General features: G+C 41.4%; 1 protein-coding gene across 2 annotated transcripts in view; it reads right to left on the reverse strand.

Annotated features, from left to right (window-relative positions):
• The window catches only part of SH3KBP1 (SH3 domain containing kinase binding protein 1), a 338,970-nt gene that overhangs the window by 211,898 nt on the left and 102,565 nt on the right, over positions 1-24,507 (reverse strand). The gene's annotated exons all lie outside the window — the stretch shown is intronic.

Genomic DNA, 24,507 nt, shown 5'->3' on the forward strand with positions numbered 1-24,507 from the left:
CTGAGCATAAGAAACCAATAGAGTAGTTAGGGAAAGGACTGAAGGAGCTGAAAAAGTTTGCAACTCCGTAGGAAAAACAACATTATTAACTAACCAGATCCCCCCCCCCCACCTCCACAGAGCTCTCAGGGACTAAAACACTATCCAAAGAGTACACATGGAGGGACCCATGTTCCAGCTGTACATGTAGCTTATCAGGCATCAAGGGAAGGTAGGTCCTTGGTCCCGCCAAGGCTCAGTGCCCCCAGTGTAGGAAAATGCCAGGACGGTGAGATGGGAGTGGGTAGGCAGGTGAGGGAGCAGGGGGAGGTGTTGGTGGTCTGTGAAGAGGAAACTGGGAAGGAGAATAACATTTAAAATCTAAATAAATAAAACAACCAATAAAATTTAAAGTAAATAATGACTATCATTTTAGGTCAGCAAACTCCAGCCTACCACTCTAGTTTGTAAATAAAATTTCATTATAACACAAATGCATTCGTGTGTATTTTTTATGACTGTTTTGATGCTCTAATTTCAGAGTTGAGAAGTGACAGAGACCAAGCCTGAAATATGTCAGAAAATGTTTGCTGACCTTCATCTAGGTGGACTCTCACCAAACCCATTCAAGATCTGGCTCTTGGGGCCAGAAAGATGACTTAGTAGGTAAAGGAACTTGTTAAATGACCTGAGTTCAATTCCTAGGACATACATGGTAAAGGAGAGAACCAACGCTGTCTTCTGACTGCCATATAATCAATTGATAGATGCAATTTTAATAATCTGGATCTTGGGGCTGAGGCAATGGCTCAGTGAGTAAATGTGCTTGCTATGTAAGCATGAAAAGCTGAGATAGAATCCCCAGAACCCATGTAAAAACTCTGCTGTTGCATGTATGTTAGTAACTCCAGCAACGCATTAGGGGTTGGGGAAGAGAAAGGAAAATCCATGACACTGGCTAGTCACCAGCCTATCACCAGGTTCAGTGAAAGACCCCATATCAAAGGAATAAAACAGAGGACTGGAAAGATGGCTCAGGGGTTAAGAGTATTGGCTGTTCTTCCAGAGGACCCGGGTTCAATTCCCAGGACCTACATGGCAGCTTGTGACTTGTCTCCAACTCAAGTTCCAGAGGATCTGGCCACCCTCACACAGACCTACATGTAGGCCAAATATCAAATGTACATAAAATTTTTAATGAATTATTTTTAAAGGAATAAAACAGAACAATAGAGCTTGTGTATATGTAGAGAAAGAGCGAGATCTGAATCTTTGAAACTCAAAGCATAATATAGTCACAAGCTGAATGTTCCTTTCATAAAACATGAACTGCTCCAAATGCAAAACTTTTGAGCATTGACATGATGCCACAAGTAGAAATTTTCACACCTGACCCCATGTGATAGGTTACAAATAAAACCAGAGTGTCTCGAGCCCCATGTCCCGCGGGCAGGAATAGGCGTGCAACAACAGGATTCTTCTGTGAACAACCTTTATTGTACAATACTCTGAGCAGGGGATCCCCCTGCACAAATGGCTCTCTACACCAGAGGTGTGCTGAAAGGCATGTATCAAATTGTTCTCAGCCTATGTGTATATAAGAAACAAATTATCTTTGTGTTTTAGATTTGGGACTTAAATGTTAGGTACATGCAAAGACTCCCCCCACTAATTCTAAAACTGAAATGGTTCTAGTCCCAAGTACTTTGGATAAGGCATACTCAACATATTTTTACATTGCTTTAATAACTTAAGATAATTCTTTGAAAAATCATTAATAGCCCAAAATCTACCAAGTCATTTCTACACTTGTCTGAGCCCATGATCATACTAACTTAGATACAAAACTAAAGCTGCGGGGGATAGACCTGAATGGCAGGAAAGACTCAGATAAGGTATGCGTGCTTTCAAAACAGCAGGGTAAGAACTTACATTGGTTCCTTCGACAAAATGAGTCAGAAGGCTAGGTAGAAAGAAAACAACAATGCTTGTCAAAACAGTGCTTCTGCCCCTAAGCCAATCACTAGCTTCCTTCACAATAGCCTCTCCCTCTATTGCTCCTTTACCAGGGCCCCACCGGAAACCAGCAACTGAGCTAGGGCTCTGCTAGGCTGAGAGCTGGTGTTGACATCCCTAAGCCCTAAGGAAACAGAGCTCAGCCCCACAGCAACAGTAGTACCTCTGCATATCACACAGAGCTGCTAGTGTGTGCTTGTGTGCGTAAGTGTGGGGGGGGGACACCCACCTCAGCAGCCCCAGCACCTGTTAGAACAGCAGTTGTTGAAGTTTCCTGTAGCTTCACAGGCAGATGGCATCAAGGGACAATTGGCAAACACTGTCTGCCTGAGCCACAGGATGACTGCCAGCCGGCTATGGCTCTTGAAGACAAGAGAACAAGCCATCAAACACACTTATTTCTCTCATGGTTGCTGACAACAACCATCTACCAATAACATATATCTGGGATGAGGTGGCAAGGAGGACAAAGATTATGGTGCTAAAGTGCTCAGTAGCAGGTCTCAGAATCTATGGTTCTCAACAGTGCGATAGAGCAACATAACATGAAGGCTGCTTGTGAAGGACCAACCTATCAGAAGCAAGTAGAACAGAAAGATAGAACTAGAATCTTGCCTAGACACACTACAGTCCTTGGCCTCCCCACCCCCACCTCATGCTTGTTCATATTTGACTACAGTTCTTAAGTTGTTTCTTAGGTGGAAGATATTCACTTTTTCCAGAAAATCAAAAATGAAAACAATCTGGTAGATGATAAGGCAGTGAACTCTGTGAGCTCCTAACATAAACAATGCTTACTGCAGCCCATGGAAGACCAATGCCCCCCCACCACTGTTTCTCATGGGGAGGAGGTCCTATTTGGCATCCCATTATCTGTTCAGTTATGTTGAAAAAGTTATCATTTGTCCCCTATCTAACCAGTCTCCCAGTCTGGCTTGACCACTTCCTCTTTGTTTCTCTCCATTCTTCCTCTATTGTCTTGAAAACAAAGATTTTTTAAAAATGCCTTAGATATTTCTCCAAAGGAAAAGTACAAATGGCCAATACTCTTGTGACAAGATGCTTGCTCATTAGTCATTAGGGAAATGGCAATGAAATCCACAGTGATGTCCCTTCAATTTGATAAGACATTTTGCACTGGAGGGGAAGGGGGAAGGGGAGAAAGAGGAGAGACAACAGGAACTGACAAGGGTTTGGAGGAAATGAAGCCCTTCTGCGTGGTTAAAGAAAATATAGAACAGTGGAAGATGTTGTAGTAGTTCCTCAAAGTTAATCAGAGGCTACCGAAGGACCCAACATTTCTACTTTTAGGGACATACTCAAAAACAAAATCTGAAAGCAACTATGCAGACAGATAGGTGCATGACAGTGCTTACCACAGCATTATTTATAATAGCCAAAATAAGGAACTCAAGGGTCATGAATGAATAATGGATATACACCTACACGATGAAATAGTACTCAGCCTTTAAAAATGAAGTTTTGATATACAACACAACACAGATGAACATAAAACATGCCAAGTGAAATATGTCAGACTCTTGGTCCTGTGAAGGCTTGATGCTCCAGTGTAGAGGAATGCTAGGGTGGTGAGGCAGACTTAGGGGGAAGCACCCACATAGAAGCAGGGTAAGGGGTGAGGGGAGGGGAGATTGTAGTGGGGAAATCAGGAAAGGGGATGACATTTGAAATATAAATAAATAAAATATCCAATAAAAAAGAAATATGCCAGACACAAAAGGATAAATACACAATTTCATTTCTATGAGATCTTTAAAATCCGTACATTCAGGAATTAGGTTAGAGGTTACCTAGGAGTAGGGGAAATGAAATGGGAAGTCATTATTTAATATTCATAGAACTCCATTTGGGGTTTGAGAATAGTGTTAGCTGCTGTGTGGCATTATTAATGTTATCAGCATCACCAGCTGTATGCTAAAAGTTAAGATGACAGATTTGATCTGACTGTACACAATGTGCCAAAGCCCACCCTAGAGGTTTTACTTAGTTAGCAGTGTCTCAGCTGTATACAAGTCCCAGTCATAGAATAATACACCCAGAGAACTAAATAAATGAGCAGAATTAGAACCCCAAATGACTAGCCTCAAGGTTCATCTTTCAGCCACACTGCTCTGAGCTCTGACTCAGTTACATGTTTCCCTACCTCCAGTCTCTCCCCTCCCAATTTAGTCTCCACAACACAACTAGGGGTATTTCTAAAACAAATGTCTGATGTGTCCATCTTCTGAAATCTCTAGTTGCTTCAACAAGACCACAGGCCTAATTTTTTCATTCAAAAAAATTTTAAATCATAGTAAGCTGCAAGTCTCCATGGTTGCTTCTAGCTAGAAATGCATGGTGTGTATCCTGCCACCACGGCACCAAGTACCATGCAAATGCAAGCTGGCCCATATTGTACCTGCATTGAATTCTGATATCACGGGTGCCTATTGGGATCATCTAAAAACTGATGATGAAGGTCCCAGTAACACAACTTTATACTTGTGAAGTTCTTTCCTAGATGTTTCCATTTGCTCCTTTTGAGACACAGTCAGGATGCAGGAGTAGAACAAGGAACAAAGGTACAAAGAAGTAGAGTCATCTGTGGACACAGATCAGATGTATGATGACACCTCTAGACTCCCCAAAGAGCCAGTGCCATGACTATAGAGAAGGCACTTAAAGCATTCTGCTTGAGGCTCTAGATATGACCGAAGCTTCTCTGCATGCTTAAAGGATTCACTGTACCTCACAATTAAACCCAAGATTATCTAGGCTCAAATCTACCAAGTCCTTTGTCATGCACATGAAAGAACTCCTTCCAGAACAGGATGGTACACTTGGCAGTAAAGCAACTCCTGCCTGCCAAATGGAGCAGCCACACCTGGAGCTCTCCGAGGTTCTGAGCCAAGTTTGTAGGACTCTGGATTTCCCCCAGACTCGGTGTTCATAGTCCCCCATCCTCAGTCTCAGCTTTGTGACAATTAAGCCCACTTGTTAAAATGTTAGTTACTAGTGTCTCAGAGTTAGAGGCTACACCCTAATGTAGAACTGTAAGCTACAAAGGCTTGTGGAGATTTATATGCACATGTCATCATGTATGAATTAGCCATTACAGCACCACTTAAATACAGTCCAAGAGATAGAGGCTATCAGCGAACATTTTTAGGTGGAAACAAAATCCAGATTGTCTTCACCTCAAATCCAGTGCCTTAATGTACTGTCTAGCTTTGTGTGTCAACTTTATACAAGCCAGAATCATCACAGAGAAGGGAGCCTCAGTTGAGGAAATGCCTCCATGAGATCCAGCTGTAAGGTATTTTCTCAATTTGTGATCAAGGTGGGAGGGCCCAGCTCATTGTGGGTGGTGCCATCCCTGGACTGGTAAACCTGGGTTCTATAAGAAAGCAGGCTGAGCAAGCCAGGGGAAGCAAGTCAGTAAGTAACATCCCTCCACGGCCTCTGCATCAACTCCATGTTCCTGACTTCCTTGACACACAAAAACTAGAGTTATCTGAAAGGAAGAAATTTTAATTGATAAAATTCCTCCATAAGATCTGGCTATAAGACATTTTCTTAATTAGTGATCAGTGAGGGAGGGTCCAGCCCATTGTGGGTGGTGCCATCCCTGGGCTGGTGGTCCTGGGTTCTATAAGAAAGCAGGCTGAGCAAGCCAGGGGGAACAAGCTAGTAAGCAGCACTCCTCCAAAGTCTCTGCATCAGCTCCTGCCTCCAGGTTCCTGCCCTGTGTGAGTTCCAGTCCTGACTTCCTCTGGTGATGAACAGCAATGTGGAAAGTATAAGCTGAATAAACCATTTCCTCCCCCAGCTTGCTTTATGGTTATGGTGTTTGTGCAGGAATAGAAACCCGAGTGAAAACACTTAACAACGGAAATATGACATGTACCGTAAAACTAAGGCCATCAACAAGACAGCAATGGTGCAAGGATGTTTAAGCTATGCCTCTGAGGCATGCCCGAGAGAAGGAAACAGAGAAAACTCCAGACTGTCACTGCTCCCTAGAGTCATTGGGCTTTGCAGAGCTGAAATGGCTGACCCATATTCAGAGAATAAACAGCCCCGACAGTGTTGATCCAGTGAAAATCTTTTCTGACATATTTAGGGGCCTGCAGAAAGCCGCCTCATTGAGCCAACACTTAATCTGTATGCAACTGGGTGCTGAACCAGAATGAATAGTCTACTTTCCAATAAGTGGGGCTGCCTGGATGTGGCTGTCTGCCTAGTTGGGTCTCTTTTTCTCTCCCATCCATGACAAGTACTTGGGGTTACTAGCTTGACTCTTTAAATTGCTTGATCAGTCTTCAACCAAAACACTACATGCTTAGACACCAATCAAAGGCAAATTCGGGGGAAGACTCTCCCCCTTCTTGTCCTTTTCATTCTCTCATTGTGTCTTCTACTATCCATGAGAGAGGGTAGGGCACAGGCTTCATGAGACTGGATGCTCTGAGCCAGAAAGTTAGAAGTAGTCCTGGCATCACTGATCAGGAGTGGGACCTTGGAAGCGATGCTTCAAATCCCGAAGCAGCCCTTTCCCCATCTGCAAAATGTATCTAATGCTAAAAGTGTTATCAGAGAGGTATCCTGAGGGAAATTAATGGATTGAGAACTACTGTGCAAAATATTATTTGCTGTCATTATTAAATAGTTAGGTGCTGTTTTAAAACTACACTGGAGCTGGGAAGATGGTTCAGTGGGTAAGAGGACTTATACAAGCATGCGGGCCTGAGTTATAGCACTAACAGCAAAAGCCGGGAGTGACTGCATTGGCCTGGCAGCTCAGAATAGTGGTGGGATGAGATGGAGGCAGGAGAACTACTGTGGTCTGCTAGTCACTAACCTAGCTCCAAACTCAGCGAATGCCCCTGTCTCCAGGGAATCAAGATAGGGAGTAATACAGTAGGATACCTAACATCTTCCTCTAATACCACCCACATGAATGCTGTGTGCACTTATATGCATGCAAGCATGCACACACACACACACACATACACACACCCACACCCTACCCATAATACCACAAAGGAACCTCACAGTAATAATGCTGAGTGTAAGAAACCAGACACGAAATATTGCATACTGTACAATTTCATTACAGTCCACTAACAGGCAAAACTAGTCACTGATTGAGAGATCTTAAAACAATGGTCACCTTTGGAGAGGTTCTCATAAGGTAGGGGAGGAAGAGAAGGGGCAAGAGCAGCCTGTTGGGAGGATGAGAAGGTTCTGTAATTTGGTTTGGGTGATAGTGAGTTATACAGGCATATAAATACTGAACAATTCACTGCACTTCTAAAGCCTCTGTATTTTACTGTAGGTTATTTCAATGAAGAAGAACAACGTGAGCACTCAAACCAGAAGAAGATAATCTTTAATTCTAAACGTGCTAATATTTTGTCTTAGAAGACCAGAAACATGACAAGTAAGTACTTGCATATTTTAATGCTCTCCCCAGGCAGTGCAAAGCTTTCTGAGATGAACATTAAGGTAACGGATGGTCACACTAAGCCAGATGCAGCATATTGAGTGAGTGAGCCAAGACGTGTCTCATTGGATTTACACAATCAGCTGAATAGATCCTCACTCTCCACCCCAGCTGCTGTCTGTCCCTTCAGCTTCTAACATTTCCTTCTCTCTGGTTGCCAGTAATAGATGCACACAGAGCAAGCTGGTGTCATGGACACCAGGGGGTGCTCAGGAGCTCAGCATCCCACTAATTTGCTCAGAATGTGTGTCCTAGGACTTACTTCCCTTTGGAATGGGAGGGCTCCACTGGGTTGGGAAGGGTCGCCAGTACTCAGAGTTGACAGATAATGAGGGAAACAGGTATCCCTGGTCATCTTCCTTCAGTTCTATGCATTTCTTCCTGAAGGAAAAGCTTCCTTTTGAGTCAGACATGGAAGTGGGGTCACAGCTCTGTGCACCAACCCCAACACATACTGCATTAGTTTGTGGAAACCACTGTCTCAGAATTACTTACTGGATGGAGGTAAAAGGAAATCACTAAAAACAAACCATGACACCAAAGGCCCTCACCAAGAAAACTTAAACCTGCTAGAGAATCTTCGAAATAGCACCCTGCTCCTTACTACATAGCTTACACCCCCACACCAAAGTCTGAGGAGGCCATCCTGTCACTATGTTCCTTGCATGCAGAGACTGTTTTCCCAGCATGTGGCTTCCCTCATCAAATGCTGGTTGTCTCAGCACACCTGAAAAGACACAGCAAGGATGCTTAAGAACAAAAGCAATAGGACAGGGAAAGCTTCAGCTGGATTAGAAAGACTGTTTCTTTTTTTAAAGATGTGTGTGAGAGAGAGATGGGGGAAGGAGAGGGAGAAAGAGAAGGGGGGGGAGAAAGGGCAAGGGTTATTCCACCAAATCATGAAATACACAGGTTTCATTAGAGAAATATATGTGTATACATATGTATTATATAAGTAATAAGCAAATATAATAAATTATGAGTGTTTGATATGACAGGATGGTAGGCACATTGGTATTTGTTATTTGTTAGAAACATTTCAACATTTCCCCTAAAAATTACATAGTGAAAGCATGTTGATGTCGCATCCCACAATGGCTTTCTCATATTTACAAAATACGCTGCCACTCAGAGAAGCACTTTGACATGTAATTATAAATGTACCGATCTCATTTTCAGCTTAAAGCTAAAAGGAGAGATGTTTTGATACAGCAGGAATACCTACTGTCATGTTTCTGTGTCAATCTTCAACTGGGTATTTGTGATATTATATATTTATAGTATTATCTCCCCAGAATTAACTTGGACAGGAAAATGACAAGATCAGAAAATCTCTTTACCTATCGGATGGGAATGCATGTTATAAAAAGGAGGGACAGTGCTAGATACTGGACAGAGATGTAAAGGGCTACTCTTGTGTCATGAAGAGAGAACTTCCATGATACACAACACAACACCTGTGTGACAGCTAGTATCTTTGTTTTCCCATAATCTGCCAGACATATAGAATGATTACCACTATATCAACAGTGTCAATACCAACCAAGTGTTTGGACATGCTGTAGAAGGCTCTTAACACATACTTATCAAATTAATAACCAATTAACTATAGTGCTATGGGCGTAACAACCATCCCCAAATGGTAAAGATAACTAAGTTCATCTCTAAACCTGAGAAAACATGAGGTCTATGTCATCTACCCTGAGATGATACTAGAATTCACTGAAGCATCTTCAGTGTCTCACCTGACAAGATGCAGATTTTACTTAGGAGTGATAACAAGGCAATATGAATAAGAAACTTCCAGTGTCTCATTTAAAGCAAATAATAGTTCTTTCTTCGACTGTGACCATGGATGTATTCATTCTTAAAAACACATCTTGAAAGCACTAAAAAAGTACATGAAGGCAATTGTTTTACAATTCAAACTAGGAAATGCAATCTGACACCCCGACACAGAATCTAGATCGCATAAAACAAAGGGTTGAAAACTGTAAACACAACAGAGCAAAAGCAAACAACAGAGAGTTCATCAACTAAGGCAAAAGACAAACTGGTGAATATTACCCGTCACATAAAGAGAACTCTTTCTACAATGTAGTAGCAGAAAGATGACTAATCCAACAAAATAGTAAAGAACAGCTCTTTGTGCTAGGGGGTCAAATGACTCAAACATAGCAAAAGATGCTTAATTGCCTTCCTGAGAGAAATGTAGATCACACTGGCGTGCAGTCAACAGTGTCTACAGAGTGCTCAATGCCCAGGAGAACTCACTATTGTTCTTGTTCTTTTCTCACACCTACGGTTGTAGCCCCCATCTACTGCATTACAATAATGTTTACGTGTCTCCACATTATAGTCTGCCATTCTCAGGGCACTAGCTGTTTGCACAGTATGCATCTCAGTGAGTGCTAGCACACAGCTGCTGTTCCCTTAAAGAGCTGAGAATTTGGGAAACTGCAAGTACCAACCTCTCCAGAAGCTGACAGTCTAGACAAGGATAAACACAATTTTAATAACAATGAGATATTTTTATCTATCAGATAGGCACCAGCCAAAAAAATTCACAATAGACTGTTGGCAACAGTCAGAAAAGGAGTACCTCTCATACTTCTCATAACATAAATTAGTATATAAATCACCAGAACTTCTGTGGGAAGCAATGGGGTAATTATCTATCAAAAATCTAAATACCTATGACTTTTGACATGGTATTTCCACTTGGAAGGGTTTAAACTACAAATATACTTTCACATGTGCAATATGACATGTATACGAGATTACCTGATACAACATCATTTAAAGTAGCAAAAGATTAAAGGAACATAACTATATGGCAGTAGACAGGTTATGACCATGAAGTCTCACCATGCAATTTTCTCCAGAAATGAGGTCTGCTTGTATTTATCAATAAGGAAACTCACCAAGACACAGTGCTAGGTCAAGAAACATAAGAATGCACTCTGGCATTTAGGTAAACTGGGGTGCACACCTCAGTGTGTAATACAGAAGCCACACAAAGTAAACTGATAACCAAGGCTTCCTCTAGGAACAAAAACAAGGAAGTCAAGAGACAGATAAAGCATACAGTTTTATCCCTTTTAAGTGGTGCCATGTGCTAGTTATTCTGGTGTGTGTGTGTGTGTCTGTGTGTGTATCTGTGCATAGGCTAGACATAAACACTGAGTCTCTATTGTTCTTTCCCTATTTTATAAGATGGGCTCTCTTACTGAACCCATGGTGTACTTATTGGTGAGACTGGCTGACCAGTGAGCTCCACAGATCTGCCTGCCTCCACTTACCCTGCTGGGCTAGGAAGTAGGGTCCTTAAACTTGCAGAACCGGCACTTTACTGCTCAGCCATCCTCTTTCCAGCCAAGCCACTAGCTATTCATGCCACCAATAGAAAAATTAGGTAACTGAAGTAGGGGTACCATTTGTCACCCAAACTACAGAATGTTACCTTTTATTTTTCTGGAGACAAAAATTAAACTATCCCCTGACAAGTTTGGCTAATCACTATAACTCTAGAACTGTTGTTTCATTTTTGGTTGGTTGGTTGGTTGGTTGGTTGTTAGGTTGGTTTTGATTTTTTTTTCCCCCAGAGGCATGGATGGATCAAAGTGGAAGTTTCATGCATGCTAGACAGGCCATCTACATGTAAGCTCTGCCCACTGCCCCAGCCTTTCTAGTGCTCCTATTACCCAGCAACAGGAATGATAATGTTCACAGATTTAGAGAAAGTTCTCCAGTCCACACATTTCATCAAAAAGGAGAGAAATGGGGCTCGATATGCATATCATTCTGGCCTTCAACTTGGAAGCCTCCTGCCTCAGATGTCTGAGTGCTAAAGATTATAGGTGCACATGTGCACCACCAGACCGAACACAAGACTCCCGAAGTGTAAGTAAAACTAGTGGCTTAACAGCAGTTAGGAAAAATAAAATGACTATAAAGAAGTGATATTAAACTGTAACTATGGTTTAATCACTGACACAACACAGTTTCTTGGATGCCCAGAGTTGAACCAAGAGCTAAATAGTTGTTTGGACTGGTTAATTGGTTCCAAAAAATTAATTATATGACTTCAAATTGAATTAAGGTGTAGACACTTTCCCAATCAATGTTGTGTTCTGGAAACATTTTGAAATGTGTCATATAGCATCATACCTAGTCTCCGAAGCTGTCATATCAGATGCAGGAACCAATGGATTACATTTGAGAATAAAATACTTGCTTTTGGGGTAAAGGAGAAAGAGGAAGTATCAGCCAAGCTTCAATGACCGCTTCTATCTTTTTAACACCTTTGAGGATGACAGCCTATGTTCCCATGGCCCTATGGTAGAACCCCTCTCCAAGGCACTGCCTGCATAATAAGTATAGGACCTTATGGCTGTCGTTTAGGTACATAAGAGGAAGAAAGTTCTGAATCATCTTTCATCCCCTATTGTTGGTTTGGGGCTGGTTGGTTTTATGAGACAAGCTCACACTGCATAGTCCTGGCTGACTGAGAAGGTACAGCAATCTGCTTGCCTCTGCCTCCCAAATGCTGGGATTAAAGATATACAATGCCATATGTGGCCCAATTGGAAAAAATAATACATTAAAATGAAACTGAACATATGAAGCTTTGTTTTTTCCTGTGTCTTCTAAAGATCAGGAAATATGCTTGCAGGTACTAAGAATAAATTATGAGGGTCTAGGAAGATGGTTCAGTTGATAAAAATTTTAGTTAGCCATGCAAGCATGAAAACCTAAGTTTGACTTCCCTCCAACCATGTTAAAAAGCAAAGTACAGCTGTGTGTGTGCATAATCCCCACACAAAGCTAAAGGCTGCAGCGTGTGTCTATAATGCTGATTGGTACTGGTTAGGCACAAGTGGGTGGATACCAGGAGCTTGGTACCCAGGCAATCTAGCCCAACTGCTGACTTCCAAGTTGTTTGAGACACCCGTCTCAAAATACAAACTGGAGAATGAAAGAGAAAGCACTCGAATGTTGGCCTCTAGCCCCCGACATCACGAACTCATGTACGCGCACACACATGCACACTGAAACAAACAAGAATACACTATGAGCAAGGCACTATTTTAAAAGCATACATGGAATAACACACTTAATGCTCACAACATCACTGGGAAGTAGGTCCGATGTTGTCTGCTTTTGACAGGTATACAAAGTAAGTTCCGCAGACAAGGAGTTAGCTGGTGAGGGTTGGCCCAGGGAGCCTTAGAACTGAGTCCCTGGGCCAACAGTCCCAGCATGCTCTGCTCACCTGCATCAGCTCTAGTCTTGCTCCATAAACAGTTACTTGAAACAGAAGAAACAAGGAACACTGTAGTATCAAATTTGAGCAGTGACCAGCACAATTCGAGAGCCAATGAGTTTCAAGCCACTCCCGAGTAATTAAATTCTTGATTATTTTTTTTTACCAGCATAAAAAAAAAAAAAACACCTGTTTACTGTTTGGTGAAAGAATGTTTACATCCATTTCCATCCAGGAAATCATCGAGAATACATTCTTTCGATCCCGTGACAAAACAGCGCCATGTCATGCTCATTTCCTGATTCAAGCTTTTAGACAGCTGGGCATTTTCAGTTCTCAGAGCTGTAGGGAGCCAGGCAAATTCCCACCCGGTGACTCTGGGATCATTAATCTAAGGAAAGTATGTGCCAACACAATGCTGGATTTTCCATTATTTCAGTAGGGGAGGGGAGGAGTAGGTTAATCTAATTACCCTATGTGTGGTCAGTCACCCAACTTCACTTAACAAAAAGACCAAATGCTAAACTGTACCACCAACAGCAAACTCCTAAGTAATGAGGCATATCCCATCACCAAAAGAGTGGGAAGGATGCTTATATTGCTTGAAAGCAAATACAGTAGCAATAAAAACAATTACCCTGAGCTTATACACACACACACACACACACACAGAGAGAGAGAGAGAGAGAGAGAGAGAGAGAGAGAGAGAGAGAGAGAGAGAGAGAGCTCACAGGCAGGGCATTTTAAACATATGAAGGACCTCATAACATAACTATAAATGCGTGTCTCTCTATCACATCTGTGTACATATACACATCTACATGCACACATATGCATAGGCAACAAGAATGGAAAAGTTTTGTAGCAAACCATGTGTAACGGCAGCTGTAGCTGTCTGGAACTAGAAATTGTCAGGAGCCAGACAAAAATGGGGACCTAGAATTGGGCTCACGCTGCAGCCACGGCTGTGCACTTGGCACGCAGCTCAGCACTTGGATCCTGCTGCTGGTATTCCTCTCTCTGGTAAGGAGCAGCTGTGTGCAGAAAGGCAACAGCCTGGAGTTGGCAGCTGACACTTGACTTTAAGTTCTGGCTCTGCCATTGCTGATGTGGTAACCACTGGGCCTTAATTTTCTTAGTTGCAGGGAAAGATGAAGGTTTTTGTGAAGATTAATGAGACGATGAGAAAGAAGGTGCAACAGAGGGAGAACTCCTCTTAGGAACAGAGAGGTGGACTGTAAGTAATAGAATTTTAACTTCCTAGCGTAGGATTCTAGCACAGTTAGTCTTGTAAAGCTCTCAAAACTTGACTTCTCTGTGCCTGCCCCCACCCCCCGTCCCTGCTCCAGGGATGGGAGGAGTGTTATTCCATGAAATCGAAGAAATACAGCAAGACAGAAGGATGCTGGATCCAAAACAATCAATATATAAGAGAGAAGACAGGAGTTTCCTGGCTACCAACCAAACAACACCTTAAAAAGCAGCCAATTAAAAATGGAGCAGAAGCTGGACAAGTCTCAGAGCATCTGATATTTTTCCTGAAGAGAGGAATCAGGAGATGTAGAAAAATTTCTGGATGAAGAACATTTTATTTTGTAAAGCTGTTCAGTTCAACAACGTATGGAAAGACCTAAATGACAGCAAATATGAGAGTGAGTTGTTCTCTCTAGAGAAAGTTAGAAGCTACATGAGAAAATTAATTACAGAATAGTCTTGCTTCCTTGTTGACATCAACACTACTACATTAAAATAGTGGATAAAGAGTCTAGCAGAAGCCAGGTTAGGAGAGTATACAGAGGATGGGTATTTAAAGAGGTGAACCAAATCTTCAGCTTCTGTTAAAACTGCACAGGTGATACCCAGCATCAGCAAGGTTAGAGATAGTGAGGCATATTATTAATCAGAAACACAGCAGCATGTACCAGAAGCCACAGCGGGGACAGGAGAGTGACTGCCTCAGAGAAGGAAGATGGAAATCCAGGGAGGTGGGACAAGCTTCTGCTGTCTTCCAGCATCCTCTGATCTATGCCCGTGTTGATAAAAATCACTCAAACAGTTAATAATCCTCAAGGGGTACTTGCTCCCAAAAGCAAATTGTCAAATACTAAAGAAGAGCACCTATTCCCTGTGGGACCCCTGTTCTTTTCCCCTGACAAGCATTAGTGAACTCTGCACATAGAACACGTATTTATATCTGTGGGAAGAATGGCAGAGACTTTTTTTACAAATTTACTTTGATTTGATTCTGTTGTTGTTGTCGAGTCAGGGACTTACTACATAGCCCAGCCTGGACTTGAACTCATTACTACATAGACCAGGCTGGACCCAAACTTACAGAGACCCACAAGCCTTAGCCTCCTGAGTGTGTTAGGATTAAAGACATTGAGTTTTGGTTGATGGTGTCATTGTTTTGGTTTGGTTCTGAGACAAGGCTTTGATTTGTTATCCCAGGCTGCCTTCAAGCTAATCACCCTTCTACCTCTGCCTCCCAAGAGGAGAGGTTATGGTAATGTATCACCATGCCAGGGCTTGGTTGTTTAGGTTTTTGGTTGTTGCTGTTGTTTTTGGTGTTTGTGGGGGGAGAGAAGAGAGAAGAAGGGAGGGAGGAGAGAGAATTAATTAAAATACACTGGTTGATGAGCATCTTGTCACATGCTTATTGGCAATATTTAGAGAACTATCTCTTTTTTGAGACAGGATCTCAGGTAGTCCAGGCCTCCACATTGCCTTCTAGCCAAGGATGGCCTTGGACTCCTTCCCAATCCTCCTACCTCCACCTTCCAACTGCTGGAATTACAGACACACCACACCAGCCAGAGAACTATCTTTTAGTTGGGTGTTGTTGCTGCTGCTGCTGCTGGTATTAAACTGTATGAGTTCTCTACATCTTCTTGATATTAACATCGATCAGACTTTTTTTCCCATGACATGGATTACCATCTCACTGTGTTCATTGCGTCCTTTGATGTGCAAAAGGTTTTGATGTGCTCTAATTCAAAGTTATCTTTTTACTTTTCTTGCCCATATTGCTCTCTGTTAGAAGAACTCCTATAATTATAATGTTTTAGTATAATTATATATGCATAATGGTTCATTACAATTATAATGTTTTATGATCCTTACTTTCAGTACATCTGCTAAGTCCTTTCTGCCATGCATAGTCACATGTTCAGGAGACCTACATATGGGCATACTGGAAGACCATTATTCAGCCTACAATAATTCTGATATTAAAATTAGAATAACGGTATTTTCTCACTCAAAGGGGTGTGAGTGAGATGCCCCAGCTGGCTTCTAGTACTTGCTGCCAAATTTCTGAGTAGTACGTATGCGCTGCTAACAATGCAACACGTGAGCCAAGTTTAGCAGAATGCCTGGTATATAGGAAATGTTAGCGATTGTTATTACATAATATGAAGGGTGACAAGGAAAGACAGGTGTGACTAGGAGAGCTGGGGAGAACAAACACTATACACTACTCATCCTGCCTGGGAGAAATGAGGAACAATAAGCCAACTCGGTCAAAAGAACTGAGTAGGGTTTGGAGAGTACCAAAAAAATTAGGTCAGGAGGGGAAAATGCAATTTTCTTCCATCCTGTCATTGGCATAAAATGTCAAAAATGATATCCTTCCTAAAAAAACCACATTTGCATCCCGGCAGTAGCTATGAGGTGATTGTTTTAGAAAGTGTTTCTGATGATTCCTTATTTGTGATGTGCACCTGTTTGGGGGAACAGATCCCCTGGAACTGGAGTTACAGACAGGTGTGAGCTGCACATGAGTGCTGGGAATTGCACCCAGGTTCTCTGGAAGAATAGCGAGTGCTCTTAGCCGCTGAGCCATGTGTCCAGCTCCAATTACTTTTTATTTATTAGCACACATGTCCAGCTGAACATCTAATTCTCCCTTTAATAAACAATTCACAAACTTTTTCCCAGCACATTATTTTTAGAGTAAAAAGGGATTTTTTTTTCTAAAGCAGTAAGGGCAGCAGCAGCTCATATTTATAAAATTTGTCTTTAATGCTTAAAAATAAATGGAAAAGTTTCCTGTCAGCCTCGCCTCACCATCACTAAACAGTGGTAGGCAGGAAGGCAGATATGGCCTTCTGGGATGCTGGGTTGTGTGTTTTAAATGGGCCTCTGAGAAGCTCTCCTCCCTGGGATGCTCACCATAATAGGTGAACAGAACAATGAGGGAAAATGTCACCATCTATGTTACTCTCCTTTCCGCTGATGCGGGGAAGCTGGAATAATTAATAGGCTGAGCTGTACAACAGGTTCTCAACTTGCCCTCATCATCTAAGGATCAGCCTTCTCCCCCATCCCCCGCAGTAATCCTTCCATTTATCTATCTATTTTACATCCCTAACACAGTTGTCCCCTCCCTCCTCTCCTCCACGTCCCCCCCTACTTCTGCCCTCCCCCAATGCACCCCTTCTCTTCAGAAGATGTAACTCCTCCCATGGATATCAGACAACCATAGCATAGCAAGTTGCAGTAAGACCTCCTCCCCTCTTAAGGCTAGACCAGATAGCCAAGTAGGAGCAAAAGGGTCCGAAAGGCAGGCAACAGAGTCAGAGACAGCCCCTGCTCCTACTGTTAGGAATCCCACAAGAACACTAAGCTATACAACCATAACACATATGCAGAGGGCCTAGGTCGGTCCCATGCAGGATCCTTCGTTGGTAGTTCAGTCTCTATGAGCCCCTATGAGCCCTGGTAACTGATTCTGTGGGTTTTCTTGTGGTGTCCTTGACCCCTCTGGTTCCTATAATCCTTTCTCCCCAGTCTGGAAGAGTTTTTTATGTTGGATTATGCTCTGAACCTAGAACACAGGGGAACCTGGGAGAGGCAGAATGCCTTTATTTCACACACAAGAGCACCAGTTACCAATTTTCTAGCCAACTGCAGCCAAGCATATAGTACACAAAATACAAACCACCTGTAATGTATAATGTACCATATACTAAAATATTTATATATTTAAAACCCATCCCAAAATGTGTGTGAACAGAATCAGAGAACTGAATACCCCCGCCTTACTGCTTTACATATCTCCTTGGGCCCCTACCACACTTAGCCATAAGAGGGCACTTCCAAAAGCCTAAATACCATTTAAGTATTTTAAGACTCCAAGGTGGCTTGAAGGAGTGTGCATGGCAATATTTGAGGTTCAATCAAAATCAAGAGCATCACCGTGAAATTCATACCCCATCTTAGAGATAAGATACAACCCCAACTGTCACTTTAAGGTAAAGCTAAAATCTACCTGACATGCTCTATGGCCATTCTTGGGTACAACAAGCAGTTCCAGCTGGCGCTTACCTCAAAGCTTAGCTAATGGAAGCAAAGACCTGGGTTCCTGGGCTAGGAGCTCAGTGGTAGAGCACTTGCCAGGCAAGCCCAAAGCCCCACATTCCGTTTCCTAGCACTCAAGGTGGAAAACCTCTGTGCTCTTTAAGGAAAATACAGAACACTTACTTGTGGTATCTATATTTGAAATGAAGGGGACATGATGAGTTTTCAACATAAAACAGATGTTCATAATCGAATGCTTAAAATTAAATAAAGTTCAACACAGGTTCCGCTGGTCTCAAATTCTACAGTTTTAGTCACCGAGTCAGCATATGTGTGTACATGAATTCTTTTAAGACAAGTCTTTCTATATCCACAAAAGCCTGGAGACAGTTGTTCCTGCCATCCAGAGTGAAGAGCAAAGAACCTAACATTTAAAATTTTTGGGTTCTGTGTGTTCAAGTACACACAGGTATATTTTTTTAATTAGTAAGATCATTTTACCTTATGTAAGATTTCCTTTGTAGATATGTGAAAACCTCTTATTAACTAGAAAGAATTTTTTTACTTTATTAATATTATATTAAGCAATATTACTATGAAGCAAATTTCATTTTTAATGACCAGCCATTAACATGAGTAGTGTGCGGGTGTATGAGCACACACATGTGGTAAGGGTGTGCGTGTCCGCGAGAGTGCACATGTGGAGGAAGCCAGAGGTCAAGTTCTGGTGTTATTTTTCTGGCTCTTTTGACTTTAAAAATGTTCTAGAACATTAAAATGCTTGCAAAATACTACTACCAGTATTTTAGGCAAAACATACTGTGTTACAACTTTAAAATTGGCTATCATTTTACATGTATTTACCACGCTTGAACCTACATAATTACAAAATACCACCTATAGCTTAGTTCTGAAAAAAAAAGAGCATAGGAGAGAGGCTGAGGCAAATCAGTTGCTGTTACTTTCAAGCACATGGACCTCAGTCTGAATTCCTGGCACCCAGGTACAAGCCAGGCAACTTGAGGAAAGGCAAGTAGGTCCCAAGAACTTGGTCGCCAAGCAGCCTAGCTGAAATGCCAAGCTTCAAATTCAAAGACCCTGTCTCGAAGGAATGAATACAGCATGTGAGACACAGAGACACAAAATCACCTATCTATAGCTCCAACTACTGGATAGAACATGAGTTAGATAGAACTGGGTCTGTCTCTAGGAGGTAAGATAATGGAGTCTTCATTTGGAAGTGTGAGATACATACATTATTTAATAAGAAAAGTATCTCTATTTGTGGTAGAAAAATGTATTCCCTATATTCATTAAAGTGTAGGAAGAATAAAAATGAGGGAAGTCATGAGAAAAAGTGCCTACAGAAGTTTCGGTGTTTTGTACGTGTTGTTTTTCCTTTGTGGTGCAGAGGTTCAAGCCCAAGATGTACTCTAGCACTAAGCTACACCCCAAGGTTACTTCAGGTTTTAATTGACCCATAAGTATACAAAAGTTGTACATAACAATGGGACATGATGTGGTATTTTGTTAGATATCTACATCCTATAATCATGTTCACAACTTTTCTTCTCAAACGTTTATTATTTCTTTACAGCAAAAGCAGTCATATTCCTTTATGGTTTTGAGACCTACAAAGCCACCATCTATTAAAGTTACCCTTAAAACATGTTCCTATCAAACTGCAGCTCAATGTCAACTGATCAGTGTGTCTCCACCCACCCACTTGCCCTAAGCCTTTGAACACAACCACTCTAGCCTCAAATTCTATGAGTCAGCCTTTCCATATTCCATGCATGAGTGAGAGCAATGCTAGTATGTCTATCCATAACCAGCCTCTTTCATTGAACATTAACGTTCTCCAGGATCCATCCATGTTGTTATGAATGACAGTACTTTATTGTCTTTTAAGGCTGAGTAGTAGTCCATCATGTGTGTATAGCACTTGTTTTCCATTCATCAGCGAGCAAACACTTAACGTTGATGTAATATCTTGGCTACTGTCAATGGTGCTGGAATAAACACAAGAGTGTAGATGTCTCTTTGATATGCTGATTTAATTTCCTTTAGATACACATCCAGTGAAGGGGGGCATCACTGGATCATACAGAAGTTCTACTGTTAAGTTTCTGAAGGAACCTTCATCCTCGTTTCCCTAATGGCTGTACAAGTTTACATTCTTTTGAACTGTGCACAAGGGTTCCCTTTTCTCCACCATCTCTATCATCAACAAAACTTGTCATCTTTTATCTTCTCCATGGTAGCTGGAATCCATTTGCATTTCTCTGATGACCAGTGAGTGATGTTGAGCATTTCTTTTTCATCTACCACTAGACATTTGTCTGTCTTCAGAGAAGTGTCTGTGTAGTTCTCCTGCCCCCATTTTTAAACTGAGTGATTTGGGTGGGTTCTTGGGGAAAGGTATTACAGAGGTTTTGGAATTCTTTACATAACCCAATTATCAAATGTGGTCAATTATCCATGATAATGTCCTTTATAAAAGCTTAAATTATGACTGGCAATATAAGAGTCGCTTCAGCTTCGGAGAGTACTATAAGGAGAAATGAGCTGAAATAGCTAAAGAGATGGGGAGTAAACGGTCACCTCTAACAGCTTTGTAAAACACTGGGACCCTCAATGTAGAATCAAAGAAAACAGAAAATAGCCATCAAGATAGCCAACAAAAGCTAGCAATCAAAAAACAAGGCAAAACACAGCCTGAGGCCAGATTTTTTTCAATTCCAGAAGCTTCTGTATCTAATAAGGGCTATCCCCCCAGCTTCCTGCAGTCACCACCCACGCATGCTCCCAACGCTTCTTTGCAACACTGAACATGAATGTGAACATTAACTGGAGTTGCAACAGTAACCCCTTGGAGAAATGGATTTTTCACAAGAGAAAGCCAAAAGAAAAGGCTTCAGAATTCTGGGGACTAGAATGGAGATGGGCAGGAATGGAGATAATGCAAAATGATTAGTGTGCTATTTGTGAGAGAAGCCCATATGGTAGATGATCCCCCAACTAAACACCCACAATTTCCAGCTAACCCTTTCTCTTGATTTTCTTCACATGCTACGACAGGCATCGTGTGGCCATGGAGTCGTACATGGTACTGGGTTTCATAGTGGTATATATTTAATGCAAATAGGAAACCATCTCCCCTTGCCCCACAAGCTCCCCTTCCACTTTCTAGTTAGTCATCTTCTGTATCTGGTCAGAAATCAATGTGGCCTTGTCTCAGCAGTCTGCTCTGTCTGGCAAGATCCTGGGACAGCTCACTTATGGACAGCAAGAGGCACAAACCCATCAATAGACAAAAACATAACCACAGAAGGACACACAAATCCACCCACAGACAGAGGCCCCAGCAGGAAAGCAGATACTGCTGCACCGACACAAACACATAGTCCGACACATAGACAAGAAATAGACACATGGAAAAAAGAATCATACATAAGGACAGATTCCTTAGTTACCCTAATCACTGTGCTCTAGTCACAGTGTTACCTCAAGCTCTTCTAGTTGTCACTCATTCAGAACTCTTTGAGCCTAGATCACAGCCTACTATTAGCAAGTCTACCTCACTTTAACTTATTCAAAAAAAGGATATTTTTAATTTTGATAACTATCAAGTCACAGGTCTATGTACTCAACTGAGTCATCCGCATTCACTGATCTTTTTATTTGTTTGCTTTTGCAAGACTGGCTCATACCTCAACTCAAATGCAAGCTTTATTAAACAATTCCGTCTGGCCCCTCCCCCATACCTACCTATGCCTCTTCCAGCCCTGTAAGAATCATTTTCAGAAGAATTAAATCAACAGCCAGATTTTGACATGGTATATAGTCCCCAAGTCCCAGCTGACATCACTACCCTGTGTGACTCCCTGCGGCATGTGGCTCTGGGGAGCAGCTGATGCCCTAAGAACAGCCTGTCACCCAGTGCTACCCTTGCACAGAAAGGGGAATTAGCAGCTGGCCAGGATTCACAAATGGTACATGAGTTGAAAAGTCAGACTTGGACTCATGGGAACGTAGTAGTCACATTGTCAAGGTCAAATGACCTTCCCAATGCAAAAAGTCACAGTCAATTTAATTGTTGTTTTAGTTTGTGTGTTTGTTCATTTTGAGGTCTTCATTGTGATCTTAAACTTTCTCCCATTTGTATATATGTGAAACACTTGATTTCCTACTCTATAGAATGTGCCTTGAATTTTTATTTTACCTGTTATAAACAATAATTTGAGCAAAAGGAAAAATAAATCTCTCTACATATCCTTTGAGTGATCTTTGGTAACACTCAGCTAACATGTAAGAAACCTGAGCAAACTCTAGTTTATGCCATCTTTCCCAACTGATCTTGAGAATGTATTAAGCTCATTAATATACATAAATAAGTGCTTGTTTTTACACATTTAAAACTACATAGTAGTCACCACTTATTTGAGGTTTCATTCCCTGAGACTTCAGTTACCAAAATCAACAATGGTCCCAAAATGTTTGATATAAAATTCCAGAAATGAGCAAGTCATAAGCTTTAAACTATGCACCATGCTTTAGTATCATGATAAAGTCTTACACTATTCAACTCCATCTCACTAAATCTACTAATACAAATTATCCCTTTGTCCAGTGTATCCACATTGTATATTCTAACTGCATTTCAGTTACACAGTAGCAATTTTACGTATCAGATTGATTGCATAGATATCATATACTTATGTTCAAGTAAACTCAGTTTTACTCAGTAATAACTCAAAAGCCCAAGAGTGGCAATATTAGCAGTTCTGATATTTCAAAGATAAGTTATAAAGTGCTTCAAGTAAAAAGGTAAGAAAATATTCACATAAAAATGTATATATTATATATGTATGTATGTATATATTGTTAGCAACAATATGTGTTATATAGGGTTTGGAACTATCTGCAGTTACAGACTTCCAATGTGGACTTGCCTTGGCATATATCCCATAGAAATAAGAGGGGCTACTATATTCTCAAACTAGAAAGAAAAATCTAAATGACATCACCGAAACTAATTACAAGGGTGATCTATTCTATTTTTACAAAGGTTGACCTACTAGGAGACCATCTATCTGCAAATTTATTCATGCTACATTCTAAACAGAGTAGGCAGTGAGTAAGTCTGTAACTCAATAGTGGCATCCTCTCTATGACAGTCACTCTGTCTAGCACAGTGACAGAATTTTCATTAATAATTTGTCATCTACTAGGCCCGATGGCACATGCCTTTAATCCCAGCACTAGAGGCAGAAATAGGCAGATATTTGTGAGTTCAAGGCCAGCCTGGTGTATATAGTGAGTTCCAGACCAGCCAGGAATACATAGTGAGTCCCTTCTATGCACCACACACACACACACACACACACACACACACACACAAAGAGAGAGAGAGAGAGAGACAAAGAATGGTAAGAAAGAGTATGTGTTGCTTGTCTCAAGAAAAGCACTTCCCTGATTGATGGTTACCCTGCCCCCTCCATTCCTATCAGCCTTAAGGGAATGAGTGCCTCATCACTGTCACCAGCTCCAAATACACCAGGAAAGCAGATGCCACATGGAACATTTCTCTCCTGTTTAAGTTGGCTTCTAAACAAATGTAGATATTGGGTGTGCCTGATTTGCTTCCATTGACTGCTTTTATTAAGCCCATAAGCCTTTTCTGGAAAGTTTTACCTCACATTCATCTATTGATTTAAACATCATGCCTTGTTCAATGTTTCTCCTGAAATATTAGCACTATATCTTAACCTGACATGCCAGCTTACTCTAAATCATTCATTACTGGAGAAAATTTAGTGTGAACATTAACTCTAAATGGAAAAATTAGCTGTATTGGTCCAGTGTCAACTCCAGTACATTAATAAACCTAGCAATGAATTAGTCCTGGATCTATTCAGAAAACCTGGGCCCTGGATGTTACCACTCAACAGTAGAGACTGCTGAAGCTCTGCTCTATGCCCATCCTTTATGGAGATGCACCCCCGTTCATGCTTCTTAATGACCCAAAGACACTACAAATTGCACTTAAATGTCCATCAAGAAAATTACCTCCTCTATTATAGATAGAAAAGTATTCTAGAAGATACGTTTTCACAGCAACCACTATGATATAAAAATATTTGCAAGCTACTTCACATTTGTTATCCCCCATTGATATTTGGTAATTCTACCCTGTACAAACCGGCAAGAGTAAGATGCTGTCTTTACCCTACAGTGTCTACAAGGAGTACTGTTGGTATTTAGCACAAATGTGACTAGTCTAAAGGTTGATCTAACATGCCAAGAATTCATCTGCCCCTCCCTCCAAAGATTTAGCTGCTCCCTTTAGCTTACAGGAAATAAAGACCTGGGGCAATGCTTTCTTCAAATGACCTAAAATCAGAAGTCTTAAAATAACAGTATACTTAAAAACCTC

This window comes from Micromys minutus (genome assembly GCF_963924665.1).
Source record: "Micromys minutus genome assembly, chromosome: X".
Classification (NCBI taxonomy): domain Eukaryota; kingdom Metazoa; phylum Chordata; class Mammalia; order Rodentia; family Muridae; genus Micromys; species Micromys minutus.